A 21638-nucleotide genomic window follows, 5' to 3' on the forward strand; every position below is an offset into this window, starting at 1 on the left:
AGCATTGATTTGTGCATTTTCCGAGTGACATGTTGATGACCCACAAGTATAGGGGGTGTATCGTAGTACTTTCGATAAATAAGAGTGTCGAACCCAACGAGGAGCAGAAGGTGTTGACAAGCAGTTTCGATGAAGGATTCACTGTAAATGCTCACAGACAAGTATTCAGGGGGTTTTAATATAGCAGTTGAATAAAGTACAAGTAAGTAAAGTGCGAGAGAAATAATTGCAGCGCGTGGCCCAATCCTTTTTAGCACAAAGGACTAGCCGGTTTGTTTACTTATAATGACCAAACGTTCTTGAGGACACACGGGAATTTAGTCTAGTGCTTTCGCTTCATATAGCTGATTAATCTTCATTGTTTTGATAAGTGTTGTGTGGGTGAACCTATGCTAATGCACCGCCCTTCCTAGGACTAATACATACTTGTGATTATACCCCTTGCAAGCATCCGCAACTACAAGAAAGTAATTAAGATAAATCTAACCACAGCCTTAAACTGCGAGATCCTGCTATCCCTCCTGCATCGATATACCAACGGGGGTTTAGGTTTCGTCACTCCGGCAACCCCGCAATTAGCAAACGAATACAAGATGTATTCCCCTAGGCCCATAAATGGTGAAGTATCATGTAGTCGACGTTCACATGACACCACTAGAAGAATAACACCACAACTTAAATATCATAACATTGAATACTAACCAACATAATTCACTACTAACATTTAGACTTCACCCATGTCCTCAAGAACTAAACGAACTACTCACGAGACATCATATGGAACATGATCAGAGGTGATATGATGATGAATAACAATCTGAACATAAACCTTGGTTCAATGGTTTCACTCAATAGCATCAATAACAAGTAGAAATCAATACCGGGAGAGTTTCCCCTATCAAACAATCAAGAAACAACCCTAATTGTTACAGCGGTGACGAGGTGCAGCGGTGGAGATGGCGGTGATGATGATGAAGATGATGGTGATGATGATGGAGATGATGTCCAGCTCGATGACGGTGACGATGGCGTCGATTTCCCCCTCCGGGAGGGAATTTCCCCCGCAGATTTCAGCCTGCCGGAGAGCTCTTTTCTCTCTAGTGTTTTCCGCCCCGCAGAGGCGGCTGTGACTCTTCGCGACTATCCTTCGGGGCTTAGGTTTTCGGGACGAAGAAGTACGCGAAGGAGAGGAGGCCAGAGGGGGTTGTGGGCCCCCTCCCCACTTGGCGGCGCGGCCAGGGCAGGGCCCGCGCCGGCCTATGAGGGGGGCCCATGGCGGCCCTCCTCGGCTCCCCCTTTTGGCTACCTCCCTCTTCTGGAAAAATAGGATTTTCAGTATAATTCCCGTCAATTGTTGATCTTCCGAAATATTGCATTCTGACGGTGCTTTTTCCAGCAGAATCCTGACTCCGCTGCGCGATTCTCCAATAATCATGAAACATGCAAAATAGATGAAATAACCTAAGTATCATCCCTAAATGTGAAATATATCAATGAATAACAGTAAATTATGATATAAAATAGTGATGCAAAATGGACGTATCAACTCCCCCCCAAGCTTAGACTTCGCTTGTTCCCAAGCGAAACTGAGCTCAGTAAACAAGACCACATGTTTATGGAGTGAAGAGTCGATAAATAAAATACGGACAATAAGCATCATATCAATTCACACAAGACATTCTAGTAGACAACTTCCCCATATAATTCAACTTGAAACAAGTAGAAGGTAATCACAAATAAAGGTGCATAAGAAATCAATATTGGTGATGGCAAACTTCATTCTTGGTCAAAGAACAGTTAACAGATTATACTCATCTATTGTGCAGCGCTCTTATATTAAAGCTTATAACAAAACTTGCATACTCAATCATAATAATTTCCTCATAATCATTGATAACCTTCAAAGCTATATTCATTCAGATAAAACTTGTACTAAACAAGGAAGAATAAAAGGCATGATTAAGTAGATCACAATATAGATGGTTGGATCACAACAACTCAATTGCTTGCTTAAGATGGAAGGAAATAGGTTTACTGACTCAACATTAAGTAAAAGAAAGGCCCTTCGCAGAGGGAAGCAGGGATTAAATCATGTGCTAGAGCTTTTTGAGTTTTGAAATCATATAAGGAGCATAAAAGTAAAGTTTTGAGAGGTGTTTGTTGTTGTCAACGAATGGTAGCGGGTACTCTAACCCCCTTGCCAAACAGACTCCCAAAGAGCGGCTCCCATGAAGGACGTCATCTCTACCAGCAAGGTAAATCATCCCTCTTCTCTTTTGTTTACACATGCATTTTAGTTTATTTAAGGGTGACACTCCTCCCAACCTTTGCTTTCTCAAGCCATGGCTAACCGAATCCTCTGGTGCCTTCCAACAATCTCATACCATGGAGGAGTGTCTATTGCAAAATTAAGTTGCTTACTGATGAATCAGGGCAAAACATGTGAAGAGAATTATTAATGGAAGTTAATTAATTGGGGTTGGGAACCCCGTTGCCAGCTCTTTTGCAAAATTATAGGATAAGTGGATGAAGCCACTAGTCCATTAGTGAAAGCTGCCCAACAAGATTGAAAGATAAAACACCACATACTTCCTCATGAGCTATTAAACATTGACACAAATAAGGGATGATAGCTTTTGAATTTTTTAAAGGTAGCACATGAAGTATTTACTTGGAATGGCAGGGAAATACCACATAGTAGGTAGTTATGGTGGACACCGATGGCATAGGTTTGGTTTAAGGGTTTGGATGCACGAGAAGTATTCCCTCTCAGTACGGGTCTTTGGCTAGCAAGGTTGATTAGCAAGCATAAGAGTTGAGGGAAACAAACAAATATACATGTGATAGAAACAATCATGCATCTTACTTGTAAGCACAAACAATTTTAACTTCAGAATACTAAGTTAGAAGCTAACAAGAAAGATAATAACATATCTACATGTACTTCCTCTTTTCTACTTAAACTCAAAGTGTTGTTGCTATTGAACAATGCTAAGTTTTCCAAAACCAAATAGATTTACTCAATGCTCCCAAAGTGATACCAATACTAACAACAAGATCAATCATATAATAGAGATTGCAAACTAAAATAAGATGTGCAATATGTAAATGATAAAACTTCTCATTAATATTCCATAACGATAAGTCACACCAAGGGATACATAGATAACCAACTAAAGAGAGATACTTCCATTACCGCAACATATCTTATATGATAACTTCCCTACTCATGATATGACACTACTTGATAGTAAAAAGGTAAAAGATAGTGATGATGTGATACCGCGGCACTCCCCCAAGCTTGGAACAAACCAAGGGGATGCCAATACCGATGATGAATTACTCCGTCGGCGGTGGTGATGAATTCTTCCCATCATCAGACTTCCAAGGAAGAGGCTCTCCATCGACAAACGACATCTTGGTCTCAGGAATCCTGAAACTAGCAGCATAGCTTATGTGTTTAAACATGTTTTCATACACACAGTTTTGATTTTGAACATCATAGAGTTGAGCTTGGAGTTTGTTGGTGGTGTCGTGAAGTGAGAGGATATCGTTCCACAGCTTTGCAGTCTCCTTCTCGTGTTCATCAATAAGTTCAGACACGATCTTGTGGAAGATGTCTACTTCACGCTCAGCCATCTTCTTGTAGTTAAAGACCTCTTGTTCTAGCTTCTCCATCCTGTCTTCCAAGCTTCCTTCTCCTTTAGGACCCCGGACATCTTCAATCTGCAACTCTCCATCTACGAGCAGCAATTCCTTGGGGTGCATCTTCAACTCGCTCATGTACGGGTTGACGACGTCCTCAAAGAAGCTGTCCTTCGGAGTTCCCGACGAAGACATTGTGTCTCTAGATCAAGCAGATCCTGGCAGAAAACAGCTCGAAACAAAACGCGACGAGAAAACGATATACGGACCTCCAGGGGTCCGGGGGATTATATAGAAGAAATTTTCACGACAAACGGAAAGTACCATGTCGAACCAGAGTCAGAAGGGGACAACGAGGGGCTCTCCTCATAGGGCGGCGCGGCCAGGCTGGGGCCCGCGCCGGCCTATGGGGGCACGCCCTCGTGCGTCTCCTCCATTCCGTTTCGATCTCGTAATTTTTCATATTTTCCAAAAGTAGCAAAAACATTGTTCGGAAAGTTAAACGCGGACTTTTTCTTACCAGTACTGTTACCTATTCAAAGTCGAACTCTGCAGGACTGTCAATTTGAACTTTGATGAAGGCTTCCGGAGTTACCACTCGAATAACATCAACATCTTCATTATAAGAATCACCGGAGATATAATGCTTGAGTCTTTGTCCATTTACCACTTGTGTGGCATTACCTTGCAGAGAGCTAATTTTAATTGCCCCTGAACGATACACCTCATCAATGACATATGGTCCTTCCCATTTTGAGAGTAATTTCCCTGCAAAAAATCTGAGACGAGACCGATACAATAGGACTTTATCCCCAACATTAAATTCTCTTTTGATAATTCTTCTATCATGCCATTTCTTAACTTTCTCTTTAAAGAGTTTAGCATTTTCATAAGCTTCACTTCTCCATTCATCTAGAGAACTCAATTGTAGCAATCTCTTCTTACCGGCAAGTTTAGGATCTTTATCTAGTTCTCTTACAGCCCAATAAGCTTTGTGCTCTAGTTCTAAAGGTAAATGACAAGCTTTCCCATAAACCATTTTATACGGTGACATACCCATAGGATTTTTATAAGCAGTTCTATAAGCCCATAGTGCTTCCTTCAATTTAATAGCCCAGTTCTTTCTAGATTTATTAACACTAGTAAGATGGCCCTCACAAATGCGAGGGCATCATTGTAGTATTTGTTTTTAAAAAATCCATGTTGTATGTATCATCTTTAATGTGTACTGTTTATTTTAGAGAGAGGAATGATTTTCTAAATAGAGAAACAAAGCAATCTATTCATGATGCAATTAATGGAAAATAGCTTATCTTTTGTTGGTACATAGGACAACTAACTAATGATAAATTTTTACTGCTTTTCGTACAATTTTCTTTGTCTCCTCTTCTATACCCATTTAAAATACACGATACTCTTCTAAAATATGGCATATTCCAAATATGAACATGTACTACAACTCCCAGTTTGTGCATAGTTTGTTCGGAAATAGTTTTGTACACCCACGCATGGGTATGGGTTAGTTGTAATAAACATAAATAGTAGTAGAAAATAACATGAGCTTAATTTATATGTTTCTTTATATTGATAACCAATTTCTATATCGATGGTTAATTTTTTAGAAAATGTGCAAACCCCTCCAAGGAAGAACTATTCATCGTCAAATCAGAATGTTTCGGTGTGAGTTGATACCCACCTAAAGATATTGATCTATTCATGAAATTTTTCGTATAGTGACAAAAAGTCTCAAACTCTTCGATCAGCAAAATATCTTAAAAAATATATTTTCCAAACATCTTACTATATTTTGTAATGTCAACCATGAGTACATATAGGTATATATCAATCATCACTATACTTGACATCATGCATATAGGTAGTCTTTATTTATACGCAAACCTTTAGCAAAAAAATTCCATCATGTTCAACCTAGCTAGCGTTTTTTTTTGCCACGTTAGCGTGAGTCTACAGTTCATTTTTTCAGGAGTGCAGCTAGCGCAGACCAAATGATTTTCATTTTGGATCTAGTAAGCTCTGGAGTTCTATCAGTGTACGACCCATATTCTTCCACGATATTAGACCGTGCCAGATATATTATAGAATATACCTGCCTACTCATGTCTATTTAATCCTAGCCCCAAGATTCTAATCTATTCTAGACTCCATTGTTATTTGTATTGTTCTTTCTTTTAGCACACACTAGATGACCGGTTGCGCTATCGCGCAAATGGCGGAGGCTAACCATAAGGTTTGGCTTATTTTAGGACCGGAGGTTGTAGCGGAGCTCTTCCACCGAGTAAAGGGGTATTAGGGTTAAATGGTCATCCAGTTTGAGCTATAGTAGTATCCGACGGGGTGTGTTCGAGCTCTTCTCTGGTTACTGCGTTTACTCACTATAAGTCTTGGTTTATTTCAATACCGGAGGCTCGGGAGCGCGAAGTGTAGCTCTTTCGACCGCCATCATCATCGTAGTAGCAAAGGGGGAGTATTAGGTGAAATGGCCATCCATGGTGAGTTATAGTAATATTCGGCGTGTTTCGTTGGAGGAAATGCCCTCGACGGCCCTTCTACTCTTGTTTGGCTACTCCGTTTGCTTCGGTTGAGTTATAATCGATGGGGTAGGCTGGAGAAAATGCCATCGATGTCCCTTCCACTCTCTTTTGGATACTTGCTACCACTCGAGCGGTAACTGGGGAATATTACGGTTAAATGGCTGCGATTTCTTCTTCTGTCACTTGCACATTTGCCTCTTCCTCTTTCAAACTGTTAGACACACTCAGGAAGCAGGGCATTGGAGCTACTCGTAGTTGAATTTGGTGTATTGCATAACAACTTCATTTTTTGGTCAATTGATTGCATAACAACTGAAAACTTTTATCAACCGATGGCAATGAAATATTACAATCTCGTCGCTCTATCTAAGTTTACCTATGCAGGGCATTTTAATAACTTTCAAATAATTTTTTTGTTGGGAGTGGGCTTACCAGGACTAATACCTGAAGGGTCGGTGATGTGTACAGCTATGTGGCGAGGGAGCGGAGGGGTCGGCGCATATAAAACCTTCGTCTCCCACGGCCGCATCCATTCCCCCCTTCCCCGGCCACCACTCCCAAAATCGCAAAAAAAATTCTCTCCATCTCGCTCACTCCGCCGCTAGTGTAGGTTTCTTCTCGCGCGGCTCCAGTAGAATAGGCGGCGATGGAAGCTGGGGGAAGAGTAGGCTGCGTGGAAGATGAGAGGAACCGCAATGTCACTGATGTTGCTGAAGCGGAGGAGGTCGTTGGAGGCGAAGGTGTTGTTGGAGAGTCCACCATGAGCATAGATGGTACCTAAACTTGCAAATCGGAGTGGTTTAGGTCCTGGAGCCCTCTGCTGGTTCCACATGTGCGCCACGGTGGCAGAAACATTTGCAGAAAACCCCGTAACTATTAGCCATCGTCATCATCAAAACGTTGCTTGGCCAGGAACCAAATCCCCAATTTCCTCTGCCTCCCCACGAACTCGCATCGCAGTAGTACCCGCTCGCCAAGATTGGAGGATTTGCTGGAGAGGATTGGCGGATGGTGGAGCAGAGATCGGAGGATTCCGGCGAGAGTACGGGCAGGTCCCCTCCAGCTGCTCGCGGAAGACGTATGGGTGCGGTGGAGGCGATGCCGCCGCGTCGGGCGGCGGAGGAGGCGGAGCCGTCGCGTCAGGCGGGGAAGGAGCGGATGGCCAGGTTTGCTGCACCTGCTAGCGGAGGGGATGGTTGTAGGCGTAGGAATGCGGTGGAGGTGATGTCGTCTCGTTAGCACCGGCACCATGATGCTCGGATCCCGCAGTGTGGACTGCATGGCATGGAAGAAGCTTTTTGGTACTCCAGGCCATGGAAGAATCATTTTGGTACGGAAGAAGACTATGGGGCGGCTTTCAGACTGAGAAGAAGAAGCTGAATAATGTGTGTTTTAGGAGCAGCTTATGTAGTGTCTCTAGTACACTATCTCTCGTACAATTAGCTAGTGAATTGATGTATGCTTGTGTACTGATGTATCCATGTAAAATATGATGCAATATGAATATGAAATGTTCCGAAAGATTGCTTGCACATTGTGTAGTTCTTTCTAGCTCGAATCAGGTCCCAAATGAAGAGCTATTGAAGTTGAAGACAGAGAAAAAGTAGCAGATTATGTAGAATTTACACTACTGATGTATCAGGTTGTGTAATAGCTTGTGTAGGTGTTCTGTATTAGCTTATGGAGTATGAGCATGAGCAGTACCAACTGGATTCGGAGCTCGAGCATTGGTAGGCCTCAAAATCACATCTGATCTCAATGTATTCAGAAAGTTATTGTGATCAATAAACATGTGAAGTGTCTTCTCTGACCAACTTGCATTTATCATCTGTCTAATGACTGACTGACTATCAACTGGCACTAAACCTTCTTTTATGTCCATGCCTAGCTGCAACCAATAAACATGCACTTTTCCATCTCTCTCACACCCAAGTATTCTCAGAATTTTATTAACCCAGAAGATAGACCAAGTGTCAACAGTACAATTGTCAAAATGGGCTGTTGATGCACACATATATCCCAAATTGTGTCTCAATCCACAAAAAGATCCATTGTGCAATACTTCAACTGTGAACATACTACATTCTTGTTCTGGAAACAAAACTGCAGAAGAACAACGAATTAAGTCTGTTGGTGCATACTGAAAACAAAGTAGCCAACTTGGCCTCACAATGAAAAATTTCATCTACACAAATATTTGAAACTCCTAACAAGATGCGAAGTGTTCCATGTCGCACAAAGTTAAACATTTTCACAGATCAAACATTCATGCAATATACCTTCTCCAACTGAAATTCAGAATCAATGTCCCTGTCTGAATCTTTCCAAAATTCAGTAAACTGAATTATAACAACACATTCAAAAAGTTATCAAATTTTCAGATTTTACTGACATAGTCAAATAATAATTGGTGCAATACACCTTCTCCACCTCAAATTATCACAGTAAGTCTTTAACCATTGTTACTTACTGTAACAATCTTTAACCTGTCCAAAATTCAGTTAACTGAATTGTAACAGCAAATTTAGAAATTTATCAAAATTTCAACTTTACTGAGACATAATCAAAAGTCATTGGTGCAATATACCTTCTCCACCTCAAAATATCACAGTACGTAACAATCTGTCAGCCTAAATACGAGAATATCATATCACATGGTCATATGCATGTGCGTGGGAGAGACGGGTCATGGCATGTAGCATAAATCATCCATAATCCACTTCAAAAACGCATCTTTTTTTGCATAAAGATGGACAGAGAAGTTAAATAACAGGCAATAGTGCAGACAAACCTGAAAAGCATGTTTTGAGCTGTAGGAAAAATAATTGAATCACTTTGGTTTTGTTCTTATTGTAGCATGTAGCATAAATCATCCATAATCCACTTCAAAAACGCATCTTTTTTTGCATAAAGGTGGACAGAGAAGTTAAATAACAGGCAATAGTGCAGACAAACCTGAAAAGCATGTTTTGAGCTGTAGGAAAAATAATTGAATCACTTTAGTTTTGTTCTTATTGTAGCATGATGACCAGCCTATTTGCCTGTCTAGTCCCTCGTTGTCTTCCATATCCGTCAGAAGCAAGCACCAAGGAGCGAGAGGTAGGATATGCAAAACACATGCCACATGGTGTGTACATATGCGCCAAACATGCTCTCGACAGCCTGAGACCACACCCATGGTTTCCGAATTCACTCTTTGTTATGATTTCCCCCTAAATTCAAAACCCAAAGAAACAATGCAGTAAGTAAAATGTCGTCGAGTAACAAAAAAATACCAGCTAAGCATTGTAGTTGCAACATCAATTTACCAACAAACTTCAAGACTGCCTAAATGGTCAATGAGCACAGAGACTTCCATAGCTAACCAATCTCAACAACGATTTGTCGCACACATAGAAATATAATGCGCAATAAACATTTCCGCTCATTGACCAGAGCACGAAACACAAAGCCTATTAGACATGAATGTCTAGAACCAAGATAAACCACAAGCTGGCCAACAAGGAAATCAGAATCACGCAAAACTTGCAAAATGTGGATAGGCTGATATAGACCATAGACTAACCTTAATTTTGTATCTACTTTGAACCCACGAAGGTAGCGCCGCATGGTCAATTAGTTCACTGCCCTCATATCTGCAACATCATCAACAAGAAAATTTAGCAATTAGCCCTTTGTAAGGGAACTACCCCATTTTTACTAACTTTCTTATCAATTTACTCGAGAAAATACTCACCATACAGTCATATTGCTCTGTTAGCGATTGTTGTAAATTCGGAATAGGTACAGTTTCAAAATGTTGTAGTTTGTGAATGATTGCAGCTTCAGAATATGTACCATCTACCAACATGTAGTTCAGAAAATAAATCTGAATGTAATTGTACTCATAAGCATATGGTATGTTCTCCTTCTTAAGCTTCTCCTCACACTTCTCATATTGGCATCTGCAGCATTATCATCCTGAATCCCAACGAAGCACACACATCAATAATCAGTAATATGCAATGAGTGGGGAAAGCAAGAAATTTTAAGTAGCAACAGCGAGGTTGACGAGATGTGCAAGCAAGGACGTGAAGCTGCCTATAAGGTGACCGAACAACTTCGTTGCAAGCTTTACCAGTAACCACTAACCCATGTGAAGATGATATCAAACAAGATAAAATTGTAAAAAGCAATATAATGTGCAGCCTTCAAAGTCACAGAGATAATATTCTCAATTTCTCATTAGTTTCAGAACAGAAAGAATAACCAGCCTTCAAAGATTGATACCAGCTCGATGCAGTTTGGCTACTCATCCATTGTGGGTGAAGGGAGAGGCGTGCCCATGTGAGCTGACCAGGCAACATATTGAGCTAGATCCTATAAGAAATAGAGGAGCTGATATAAGAATATTAGCATCTAGCATACAAAGAAAATACATGAGCTGAGTGAGAAACAATACCTTGTCTTGCTGCATGACCTTGTCTTGTTGTCTGGATTTCAGTGCCGAACTGCAGCAACCATGTCATCCCCTTGAACTTCAGAAACCTTAATCAGCCAGATAAACATATGAATAACAAATAAAACAGTGTCACAATCTAAGATCTGATATTACCAGAGGGAGCTTGTGCAAGTCCAAGAAGAAAACCGGGCAGCCTGGATTTCAGTACCGATCTGCAGCAACCTTCTAATATTCCTAGAGAAGGAATAATTAGGACTTGGGAGCTGAAGTATAATATAAAGATAATTAACTATAATATCTTCTGAGTGAAGTGTTAAACTAACTCCCCTTGATTCATTAGATATCGGCATGCTTCTAGGTTAAACAAGTACATGTCAAATACCTTATTTGTCTTTCCCATACTTATACAAGTGAAGTTAAAAACTATTACACATGAAGAAGGCAAAAATATTGCACAACCTATGACACAATGTATGCTAGAAATTCATGGATCTACATAATGTAACCCCAATAAATTGTATCTGCATGGATAAAATGCATAGAGATTGCTGGAAAATAATTTATTTTCATGGCAAACAAACAATGTGATAGAAACTCAGTCAGCCTAATTGAATTGTGTACAAGAAAAGGGAGATCTCTCTAGGGAACCAGAACACTTACTACTGCTTCTCTATCAAGGGCGCTACAGCGGAAAAGCATAGGGCTGGACCAAATTATATTATATAAAAGCATCTCTTCTCCAATTCCAATGCCAAACACAACGATGCTACTTACCTAATTGCACAATCTTTTTACTTTGGTTCTTCCAAACTGTAACATAACAAGTTATGGAGAGCCAAACTGCACTACTCCTATTTTCTTTGAAAAAAGAAACTACTCGTAAATTGACACATGTTCTGGCCTGGTGGTTCTTACCATCATTTATTTCTTCCTTCACCAGGAGCTACATGCTAAAATCAAAGGCTCAAAAGGTTGAACAAATTAACAAATGAAACTTTACATTTTAGGAAAGCTGATTGCAAAATCATAAAGCTTTCCTTTTAGTAAACAATGCAGACCCCAAACTTCTACCGCTCCTTTTGCATCTGCATTCTCGACCAAACAAAAATCTGAACAAGTAACATTAAGAACACAACACCAACTGAGCATAAATCATGAATTCCTTAGGAAAATCAAAGAATTGACGGGAGGGAGCAGATGTACCTCGGGGCGTGTATCTCTCCAGGGAGGAGATGATGAAGCACCAAGTTCTGACAATCAATCTACAAAAATCATGAAGAGTTGCTTTTTTATTAGCAAGGTCACATCAAGAATTAAAAATTAAACAACTATATATATTAGTAAGCTCACAACACCTTACAATATCAAGGATTTTTTACATGCTGCAATGTAAAGAGCAAGACCAGATATGCTATCATGCATCAGAAACTGTGAATTCTTTTGGTTCCCAGAACAACCAACTTATATTAAAGGGGAACGGGGCCTTTTGTGCTCATCACCCACCAAAAAAATTACTGGGGTTCTTTTATGGGAGCCTAAACCAATCAACAACAATCTGTACATGGAGAGAGAGATGGGGATAAGGTATGTGCCATAACGAGCAAATGTAATTACCTGCTGCTGCAAGGCAGAAGAGACGCCCAACAAAAACACAGTGAAGAATCGTCCCACTGCCTTACCTTGTTGTCTCATGAATGATTACGAGTGGAGAAGGCATGGATGCATCTCTCTGTAAGGAACTGAAAAAACAAAGAAGAAACCACAAAACTAACATTTCAGATCTAATAATCTAGAAATAAAGAAAAGAAAAGAGAGGGTGCTAGGAGCCTATGAACTGTGGGCAGTGCACAGCCACAGAGAGAGGTACCGTCGGCCTCGTGGTCAGCCCGGAGCTCACCCCGGCGGTTGGATCTGAGGTTGGGCCGTCCTTGTCGGGTGCGGACGCAGCGGAGGACGAGGCGGAGGAGGCGCCGTTAACCGTAGATCCCGAGCCCCGCCGGCGCGGAGATGGTGGCGGCGCGCCACTGCCTGCGCCCGTGCGCTCACGTGCATCACCTCCTCCAGCTTACCACCGCGACCGTCCCCAAACGGCTCCATCCGGGGAGAGGCGGCGCAAGGCGGTGCGCCGCCGCCACCCTCGGCGCCGCCGCGCCTCCTCTGGCCCACCACCGCGACGCGCGACCTGCTGCTGCTCGCCTCCACGAGCTCCTCCTGCTCCGGCTGTCCGTCGACCGGCTGTGATTTGGGGGAGGAGGAGATGTGGGGATTGGGGAGGAGAGGGCTTGTGCGGGGATTGGGGAGGAGAGGGAGGCGGCCGATTGGGTGTGTGCCTCGCGATCTAGGTTTTACTGCTCCCTGCGGGGACGTGAAGGAAAGCGACCCAAAACGAGCAGCGTCGCTGCCTCTGTCTGTCGGCCCCCGCAAGTGCTCGGTTCCCACCTGTCATGGAGTCTTTTCGAAGCCGAACGAGTGAGAAAAGTTTTGACTGATCGGACGGCTGAGATGAAAAGTGGGATGCAGATTTTACTGTTGCAACCTGATTGAACGACCCAGATTCGTTTGCCCCTTCAGGCCCCCTGGTTGAGAGGGTAGTCTTTCAACATTTATAGAAGTAATGCATAGCTCGCGTCCTATATCTAGCTAGCGTGTACTTTTTTCCTTCAAATTATCCTTTTCTTTTAATGGGACATAGCTCATTGAAACTCAATATTTAAATTTATAACATAATATTTGCCACATTGAAACTATACAGGTCATCTGAATAAATTCCACGATTTAGCCGTGCAAGTTACTTTCGGCAGAATGATTTAAATTGATTTTACAACATATTTGTATTTCTATTTATGCTTTGCATTCAAATTAGAAATGTAGTCGTAAATTCTATCGCGAATGACACTGCCACTTTTGCGCTGTTTAGATATAAGTTTCCTGAAATACACATATTTTTCGATAATGTATGCATATTGCAAGTGCAATTGCGTCTGATATGCTTTCGATGGTATTTTGAATGAGGGACTTCCTTAATGCCTCAAAATAAAAGAAAAATCATCCACGTGCATAGATATAAGTATACTAAACTATGTACACATATTGATTAGTTCGGATGAAGCCTCGTGATCAGGGGGATACGTGCGTATCCCTTTTCTGCTCGACACGTGTCTAACGACGTTAGCACAGTACACGCATCGACGCGGTCCAGCGCGTCGAGTGGAAGGGCAGAGAGACGCGAGGAAGGTGCACGGCGACGCGCTTGACCGGGGAGATACTGGCGCGACCTCAGATGCGCGAGGTGGAGGCCGGCGAGGTAGTGGCCGTTAGGTAGTGGACGTTAGTGTCCGTTAGTGAGTAGCAGAATCCAACGGTGATGGACCAAATCCAACAGTGATAACCGGGTGCTCACGTACCCCCGATCACCAAATCCACTCTAGTTCATACCTTTTATTCTCTTCCCATGTTCAACAAAGGATGTCTCAACTTTTTCCAAATTTAATTTATTTAGACGTGATTCAGTGTATAGATATATCTAAATTTAGACAAAGTGAAGACACATTTGTTGAACGGAGAAAGTAATGCACCTTCCTACATTAAAGAACCACGTTTTAGATAGCTATGCAGCCACACAATTTCTTTCGAAGCTATCCTGCCAAGTCCGATCATTAAGTCACCTTACAGGAGGATTTTGTTTTCTGAGATTGAGGCAGAGATCGTATCTTTTGTTTTAAGGCAGGGATTGTTTCTTTTGTTTTAAACGGAGTCAAATCTCGTAGATATGCAGGTTACCCTACGGGAGGTCTAGGTTATTTTTTAAAACACGGGAGGCCTGGCTAGTAAGGCAGACACGCAACTCTATTTTTAAACAGACTTAGTTTATTTTTGACGTGCGATCCATTACGGGAGAAATATAAATCTGACGATGGCTAACGTGTCATTGTACACATATATTGTTGTACGTAACACCGTTTATTTTTTAATCTCAAGCGTTAAAATTAATATCAGTGGTTTATATTTTAATAGCATATGTGGATTAACCTGGTGCCCCGAAAAACATCCTTATTTTGCTTTTAGTATATAATAGATTCTTTTGCAAGATAGATTTAATCTCTCTATTTGATAATTCTACTTGTCCACTAGTTTGAGGATGATAAGCAGAAGCAATTATATGATTAATACCATATTTAGCAAGAGTTTTTCTAAAACCTCCATGAATAAAATGAGAACCTTCATCAGTCATAAGATATCTAGGAACTCCAAATCTAGGAAAAATAATATCTAAAAGCATTCTTAAAGAAGTCTCACCATCAGCACTTTTTGTAGGTATGGCTTCCACCCATTTAGTAACATAATCAACAACAACATGTATATGAGTGTTACCTTCTGAAGAAGGGAAAGGACCGATGAAGTCAAATCCCCAACAATCGAATGGTTCAATAACAAGAGTATAATTCATAGGCATTTCATTGCGTCTGGAGATATTACTAACCCTTTGACATTCATCACAGGATAGAATAAACTTCCTTGCATCTTTGAAGAGAGTTAGCCAATAGAAACCTGATTGTAGAACCTTTTGCGCGTTTCTATCTCCGGCGTGATGTCCTCCATAAACACTACCATGACACTTACTCAATATCTCTTGTTGTTCATATTCGGGAACACATCTTCACAAAATACCATCCACTCCTTCTTTATATAAGTGTGGGTCATCCCAAAAATAATACCTCAAGTCATAAAAGAATTTTCTCCTTTGTTCAGCTGAAAAGGTTGGAGGCAAGTACTTGGATACAATAAAGTTAGCATAATCAGCGTACCAAGGACTATCTCGCGAGCTCACCTTTATTACAGCTAATTGTTCATTAGGAAAACTATCATTAACAGGAACAAGATCATAAGTAATATTTTCCAATCTAGACAAATTATCAGCAACAGGATTATCAGCACCTTTCCTATCTATAATATGCAAATCAAATTCTTGCAAAAGAAGTACCCATCTAATAAGCCTTGGCTTAGCATCTTTCTTTGCCATAAGGTATCTAATTGCAGCATGATCAGTATGAATTGTAACTTTTGAATCAACAATATAGGATCTAAACTTGTCACAAGCAAAGACTACAGCTAATAATTCTTTTTCAGTTGTAGCATAATTTCTTTGAGCAGCATCAAGAGTTTTTCTAGCATAATGAATAACATTCAATTTCTTATCTACTCGCTGTCCAAGAACAGCGCCTACAGCAAAATCACTAGCATCACACATAATTTCAAAAGGCAAGTTCCAATCAGGAGGTTCAACTACAGGAGCAGTTGTTAAGGCTTTCTTTAGAGTTTCAAAAGCTTCCTTACAATCATCATCAAAAACAAAAGGTACATCTTTTTGAAGAAGATTAGTAAGAGGCTTTGAAATCTTGGAGAAATCTTTAATAAATCTCCTATAAAACCCAGCATGACCAAGAACACTACGAATACCTATAACATCCCTGGGATAGGGCATCTTCTCAATTGCTTCAACTTTAGCTCTATCAACTTCAATACCTCTCTCGGAAATTTTATGTCCCAATACAATTCCTTCATTAACCATAAAGTGGCATTTCTCCCAATTAAGAACAAGGTTAGTTTCTTCACATCTCTGCAATACTTTATCAAGGTTTCGCAAGCAATTATCAAAAGAATTCCCATAGACAGAAAAATCATCCATGAATACCTCTACAATATTCTCACAAAAGCCATGAAAAATAGCAGACATGCATCTTTGAAAAGTAGGAGCATTACATAAACCAAAAGGCATACGCCTATAAGCATAAGTTCCATAGGGACAAGTGAAAGTGGTTTTCTCTTGATCTTTAGTTTTAACAACAATTTGTGAAAACCCAGAATAACCATCAAGAAAGCAAAAATGAGTATTTTTAGACAACATTTCTAACATTTGATCAATAAAGGGTAAAGGGTAATGATCTTTCTTAGTAACCTTATTAACTTTTCGATAATCAATGCACATTCTATACCCTACAACTACTCTTTGAGGGATGAGCTCATCATTATCATTAGGCACAACAGTCATTCCTCCTTTCTTAGGAACACAATGCACAGGACTAACCCATCTACTATCAGCAATAGGATATATAATACCAGCTTCAAGAAGTTTTAATACCTCATTCCTTACCACATCTTTCATCTTAGGAATTAGAAGACGCTGATGTTCAACAACAGGCTTTGCATCATCTTCCATATTGATAGCATGTTGGCAAATAGAGGGAGAAATCCCCTTCCAGTCATCAAGAGTATAGCCAATAGCTCCTCGGTGTTTCTTCAATATTTCCAATAACCTTTCTTCCTCAATATCTGAAAGCTTAGAACTAATAATAACAGGATATATTTCTTATCATCAATATGAGCATACTTAAGATTATCAGGCAACGGTTTTAAATCAAAAACAGAATCTTCCTTGGTGGTGGTGTTGTACCTAAATCTTCAACCGGCAAGTCATGTTTAAGAATAGGTTGACGAAGGAAAATTTCATCAAGCTCATTTTTTTTGTGTTTTTAATATAGAGAACAAGACAGTAAATAAAGTAAAACTAGCAACTAATTTTTTTGTGTTTTGATATATTGCAGCAAACAAAGCAGTAAATAAAGTAAAGTAAAGCAAGACAAAAACAAAGTAAAGAGATTGGAAGTGGAGACTCCCCTTGCAGCGTGTCTTGATCTCCCCGGCAACGGCGCCAGAAAAAATAGCTTGATGCGTGCAGTCAACACGTCCGTTGGGAACCCCAAGAGGAAGGTGTGATGCGTACAGTAGCAAGTTTTCCCTCAGAAAGAAACCAAGGTTTATCGAACCAGGAGGAGCCAAGAAGCACGTTGAAGGTTGATGGCGGAGGAGTGTAGTGCGGCGCAACACCGGAGATTCCGGCGCCAACGTGGAACCCGCACAAGCACAATCACAGAACTTTGCCCCAACGTAACGAGCGAGGTTGTCAATCTCACCGGCTTGCTGTAAACAAAGGATTAGATGTATAGTGTGGATGATGATGGTTGTTTGCGAAGAACAAGTAAAGAACAATTGTAGCAGATTGTATTTCAGATGTAAAGAATAGGACCGGGGTCCACAGTTCACTAGCGGTGTCTCTCCCATAAGATAGCAGATGTTGGGTGAACAAATTACAGTTGGGCAATTGACAAATAAAGAAGGCATAACAATGCACATACATCTATCATGATGAGTACTATGAGATTTAATCAGGGCATTACGACAAAGTACATAGACCGCTATCCAGCATATATCTATGCCTAAAAAGTCCACCTTCAGGTTATCATCCGAACCCCCTCCAGTATTAAGTTGTAAACAACAAACAATTGCATTAAGTATGGTGCGTAATGTAATCAACACAAATATCCTTAGACAAAGCATCGATGTTTTATCCCTAGTGGCAACAAGACATCCACAACCTTAGAACTTTCCGTCACTCGTCCCGCATTTAATGGAGGCATGAACCCACTATCGAGCATAAATACTCCCTCTTGGAGTCACAAGTATCAACTTGGCCAGAGTCTCTACTAGCAACGGAGAGCATGCAAGAACATAAATAACATATATGATAGATTGATAATCAACTTGACATAGTATTCAATATTCATCGTATCCCAACAAACACAACATGAAGGATTACAAATAGATGATCTTGATCATGATAGGCAGCTCACAAGATCTAACATGGTAGCACAATGAGGAGAAGACAACCATCGAGCTACTGCTATGGACCCATAGTCCAGGGGTGAACTACTCACACATCGATCCGGAGGCGATCATGGCGATGAAGAGACCTCCGGGAGATGATTCCCCTCTCCGGCAGGGTGCCGGAGGCGATCTCCTGAATCCCCCGAGATGGGATTGGCGGCGGCGGCGTCTCTGGAAGGTTTTCCGTATCGTGGCTCTCGGTACTGGGGGTTTCGCGATGGAGGCTTTAAGTAGGCGGAAGGGCAGGTCAAGAGGTGCCACGGGGGCCCCACACAACAGGGCCGCGCGGGCCCCTTGCTGGCCGCGCCGCCCTGTTGTGGCGGCGCCTCGTGGCCCCACTTCGTCTCTCCCTCGGACTTCTGGAAGCTTCATGCAAAAATAGGACCCTGGGCGTTGATTTCGTCCAATTCCGAGAATATTTCCTTACTAGGATTTCTGAAACCAAAAACAGCAGAAAACAAGAATCGGCTCTTCAGCATCTCGTCAATAGGTTAGTGCCAGAAAATGCATAAATATGACATATAATGTGTATAAAACATGTGAGTATCATCATAAAAGTAGCATGTAACATAAGAAATTATAGATACGTTTGGGACGTATCAACCATAAGCAGCACTCATATTACGAAATTTATCAGTATCCATAAAGACTTCAATGCATTTATAATCATAGTTTATACCTGACTCTCTATCTTTGTCGTTCTCCCATCCTTCAGTATTCTCCTGGATCCGATCAAGAAGGTCCCTTTTAAACTCTTCTTTGTTGCGTGTAAATGATCCAGAACAAGAAGTATCCAACAAAGTCTTATCTTGAAAAGACAGTCTTGCATAGAAATTATCAATAATAGTATTAGCAGGAAGCTCATGAATGGGGCATTTGAGCATTAAAGACTTCAATCTCCCCCATGCTTGGGCAATACTTTCTCCATCATGAGGCCAGAAATTATATATGTGGTTGCGATCTTTGTGAATTTCACTTGGAGGATAGAATTTAGAGTAAAATAGAGGCACAATGTCCTCCCAATCAAGAGAATCCCTATTCTTCAGCAATTTATACCAATGCGCTGCTTTACCAGACAGCGATATAGATAATAGTTTCTTTCTAACTTCATCCATAGCAATACCTGCACATTTGAATAACCCGCATAATTCATGTAAAAAGAGTAAATGATCACCAGGATGGACAGTTCCATCCCCTTCATAGCGGTTATCCACAACACGTTCAATAATTTTCATAGGTATTTTGTATGGAACCTCTTTCTCACCTGGCGCCTCATCCAATACCTTTGCAGTAGTAGTAGATTTTCCAATGAGGAATTCAAGAGAAGACCTCTCCATAATGAATTACAGCAACAGGCAGAAATAAAAACAGCACGTACAGTAAAAGTTTCCCTTACCAATTCCACTTACCAATAGCGCTTCACTCCCCGGCAACGGCGCCAGAAAATAGTCTTGATGACCCACAAGTATAGGGGGTGTATCGTAGTACTTTCGATAAATAAGAGTGTCGAACCCAACGAGGAAAAGAAGGTGTTGACAAGCAGTTTCGATAAAGGATTCACTGTAAATGCTCACAGACAAGTATTCAGGGGGTTTGAATATAGCAGTTGAATAAAGTACAAGTAAGTAAAGTGCGAGAGAAATAATTGCAGCGAGTGGCCCAATCCTTTTTAGCACAAAGGACAAGCCGGTTTGTTTACTTATAATGACCAAACGTTCTTGAGGACACACGGGAATTTAGTCTAGTGCTTTCGCTTCATATAGCTGATTAATCTTCATTGTTTTGATAAGTGTTGTGTGGGTGACCCTATGCTAATGCACCGCCCTTCCTAGGACTAATACATACTTGTGATTATACCCCTTGCAAGCATCCGCAACTACAAGAAAGTAATTAAGATAAATCTAACCATAGCCTTAAACTCTGAGATCCTGTTATCCCTCCTGCATCAATATACCAACGGGGGTTTAGGTTTCTGTCACTCCGGCAACCCCGCAATTAGCAAACGAATACAAGATGTATTCCCCTAGGCCCATAAATGGTGAAGTATCATGTAGTCGACGTTCACATGACACCACTAGAAGAATAACACCACAACTTAAATATCATAACATTGAATACTAACCAACATAATTCACTACTAACATTTAGACTTCACCCATGTCCTCAAGAACTAAACGAACTACTCTCGAGACATCATATGGAACATGATCAGAGGTGATATGATGATGAATAACAATCTGAACATAAACCTTGGTTCAATGGTTTCACTCAATAGCATCAATAACAAGTAGAAATCAATACCGGGAGAGTTTCCCTATCAAACAATCAAGATCCAACCCTAATTGTTACAGCGGTGACGAGGTGCAGCGGTGGAGATGGCGGTGATGATGATGAAGATGATGGTGATGATGATGGAGATGATGTCCAGCTCGATGACGGTGACGATGGCGTCGATTTCCCCCTCCGGGAGGGAATTTCCCCGGCAGATTTCAGCCTGCCGGAGAGCTCTTTTCTCTCTGGTGTTTTCCGCCCCGGAGAGGCGGTTGTGACTCTTCGCGACTATCCTTCGGGGCTTAGGTTTTCGGGACGAAGAAGTACGCGAAGGAGAGGAGGCCAGAGGGGGCTGTGGGCCCCCTCCCCACATGGTGGCGCGGCCAGGGCAGGGCCCGCGCCGGCCTATGAGGGGGGCCCATGGCGGCCCTCCTCGGCTCCCCCTTTTGGCTACCTCCGTCTTCTTGTAAAGTAGGATTTTTCAGTATAATTCCAGTCAATTGTTGATCTTCCGAAATATTGCATTCTGACGGTGCTTTTTCCAGCAGAATCCTGACTCCGGTGCGCGATTCTCCAATAATCAAGAAACATGCAAAATAGATGAAATAACATAAGTATCATCCCTAAATATGAAATATATCAATGAATAACAGTAAATTATGATATAAAATAGTGATGCAAAATGGACGTATCACATGTATGAGCCAATGCTTTAACTGTGTACCTTAGCGGAAACTCGAAATTTTCCAACATTAAGGATTTTTAATTTCGCATCCAGCCCCCAGAATTTCGAATTTCCGACTAATTCTTACCTGCTACTCAGAACACGCGGAAGCTACATGAAGATCTGCGCACCTGATGACCCACAAGTATAGGGGGTGTATCGTAGTATCTTCGATAAGTAAGAATGTCGATCCCAACGAGGAGCAGAAGGTGTTGACAAGCAGTTTCGATGAAGGTTTCACCGTAAATGCTCACAGTACAAATATCTCGGGGTTTTGATGTAC

General features: G+C 41.2%; 3 long non-coding RNA genes across 6 annotated transcripts; all 3 read right to left on the reverse strand.

Annotated features, from left to right (window-relative positions):
• Positions 1-8237: 8237 nt before the first annotated feature.
• LOC124682084 lies at positions 8238-8538 on the reverse strand. Its single transcript, XR_006996137.1, has 2 exons — positions 8477-8538; positions 8238-8300 (listed from the first exon to the last, which is right to left on the reverse strand). It is a non-coding gene; the product is annotated as an uncharacterized LOC124682084 (long non-coding RNA).
• Positions 8539-9290: 752 nt separating this feature from the next.
• Positions 9291-10716, reverse strand: LOC124682085. The gene is made up of 5 exons (XR_006996138.1): positions 10639-10716; positions 10467-10556; positions 10035-10157; positions 9763-9832; positions 9291-9409 (listed from the first exon to the last, which is right to left on the reverse strand). It is a non-coding gene; the product is annotated as an uncharacterized LOC124682085 (long non-coding RNA).
• An 819-nt stretch (positions 10717-11535) lies between these two features.
• LOC124682086 lies at positions 11536-12408 on the reverse strand. Of its 4 annotated transcripts, none has more exons than XR_006996143.1 (3): positions 11999-12408; positions 11842-11900; positions 11536-11723 (listed from the first exon to the last, which is right to left on the reverse strand). It is a non-coding gene; the product is annotated as an uncharacterized LOC124682086 (long non-coding RNA). The 4 variants fall into 4 exon arrangements; XR_006996139.1 differs by having other exon boundaries at positions 11536-11747; positions 11999-12391; XR_006996141.1 differs by having other exon boundaries at positions 11994-12391.
• Positions 12409-21638: the final 9230 nt, after the last annotated feature.

This window comes from Lolium rigidum, unplaced genomic scaffold, assembly GCF_022539505.1.
Source record: "Lolium rigidum isolate FL_2022 unplaced genomic scaffold, APGP_CSIRO_Lrig_0.1 contig_67448_1, whole genome shotgun sequence".
Taxonomy (NCBI): domain Eukaryota; kingdom Viridiplantae; phylum Streptophyta; class Magnoliopsida; order Poales; family Poaceae; genus Lolium; species Lolium rigidum.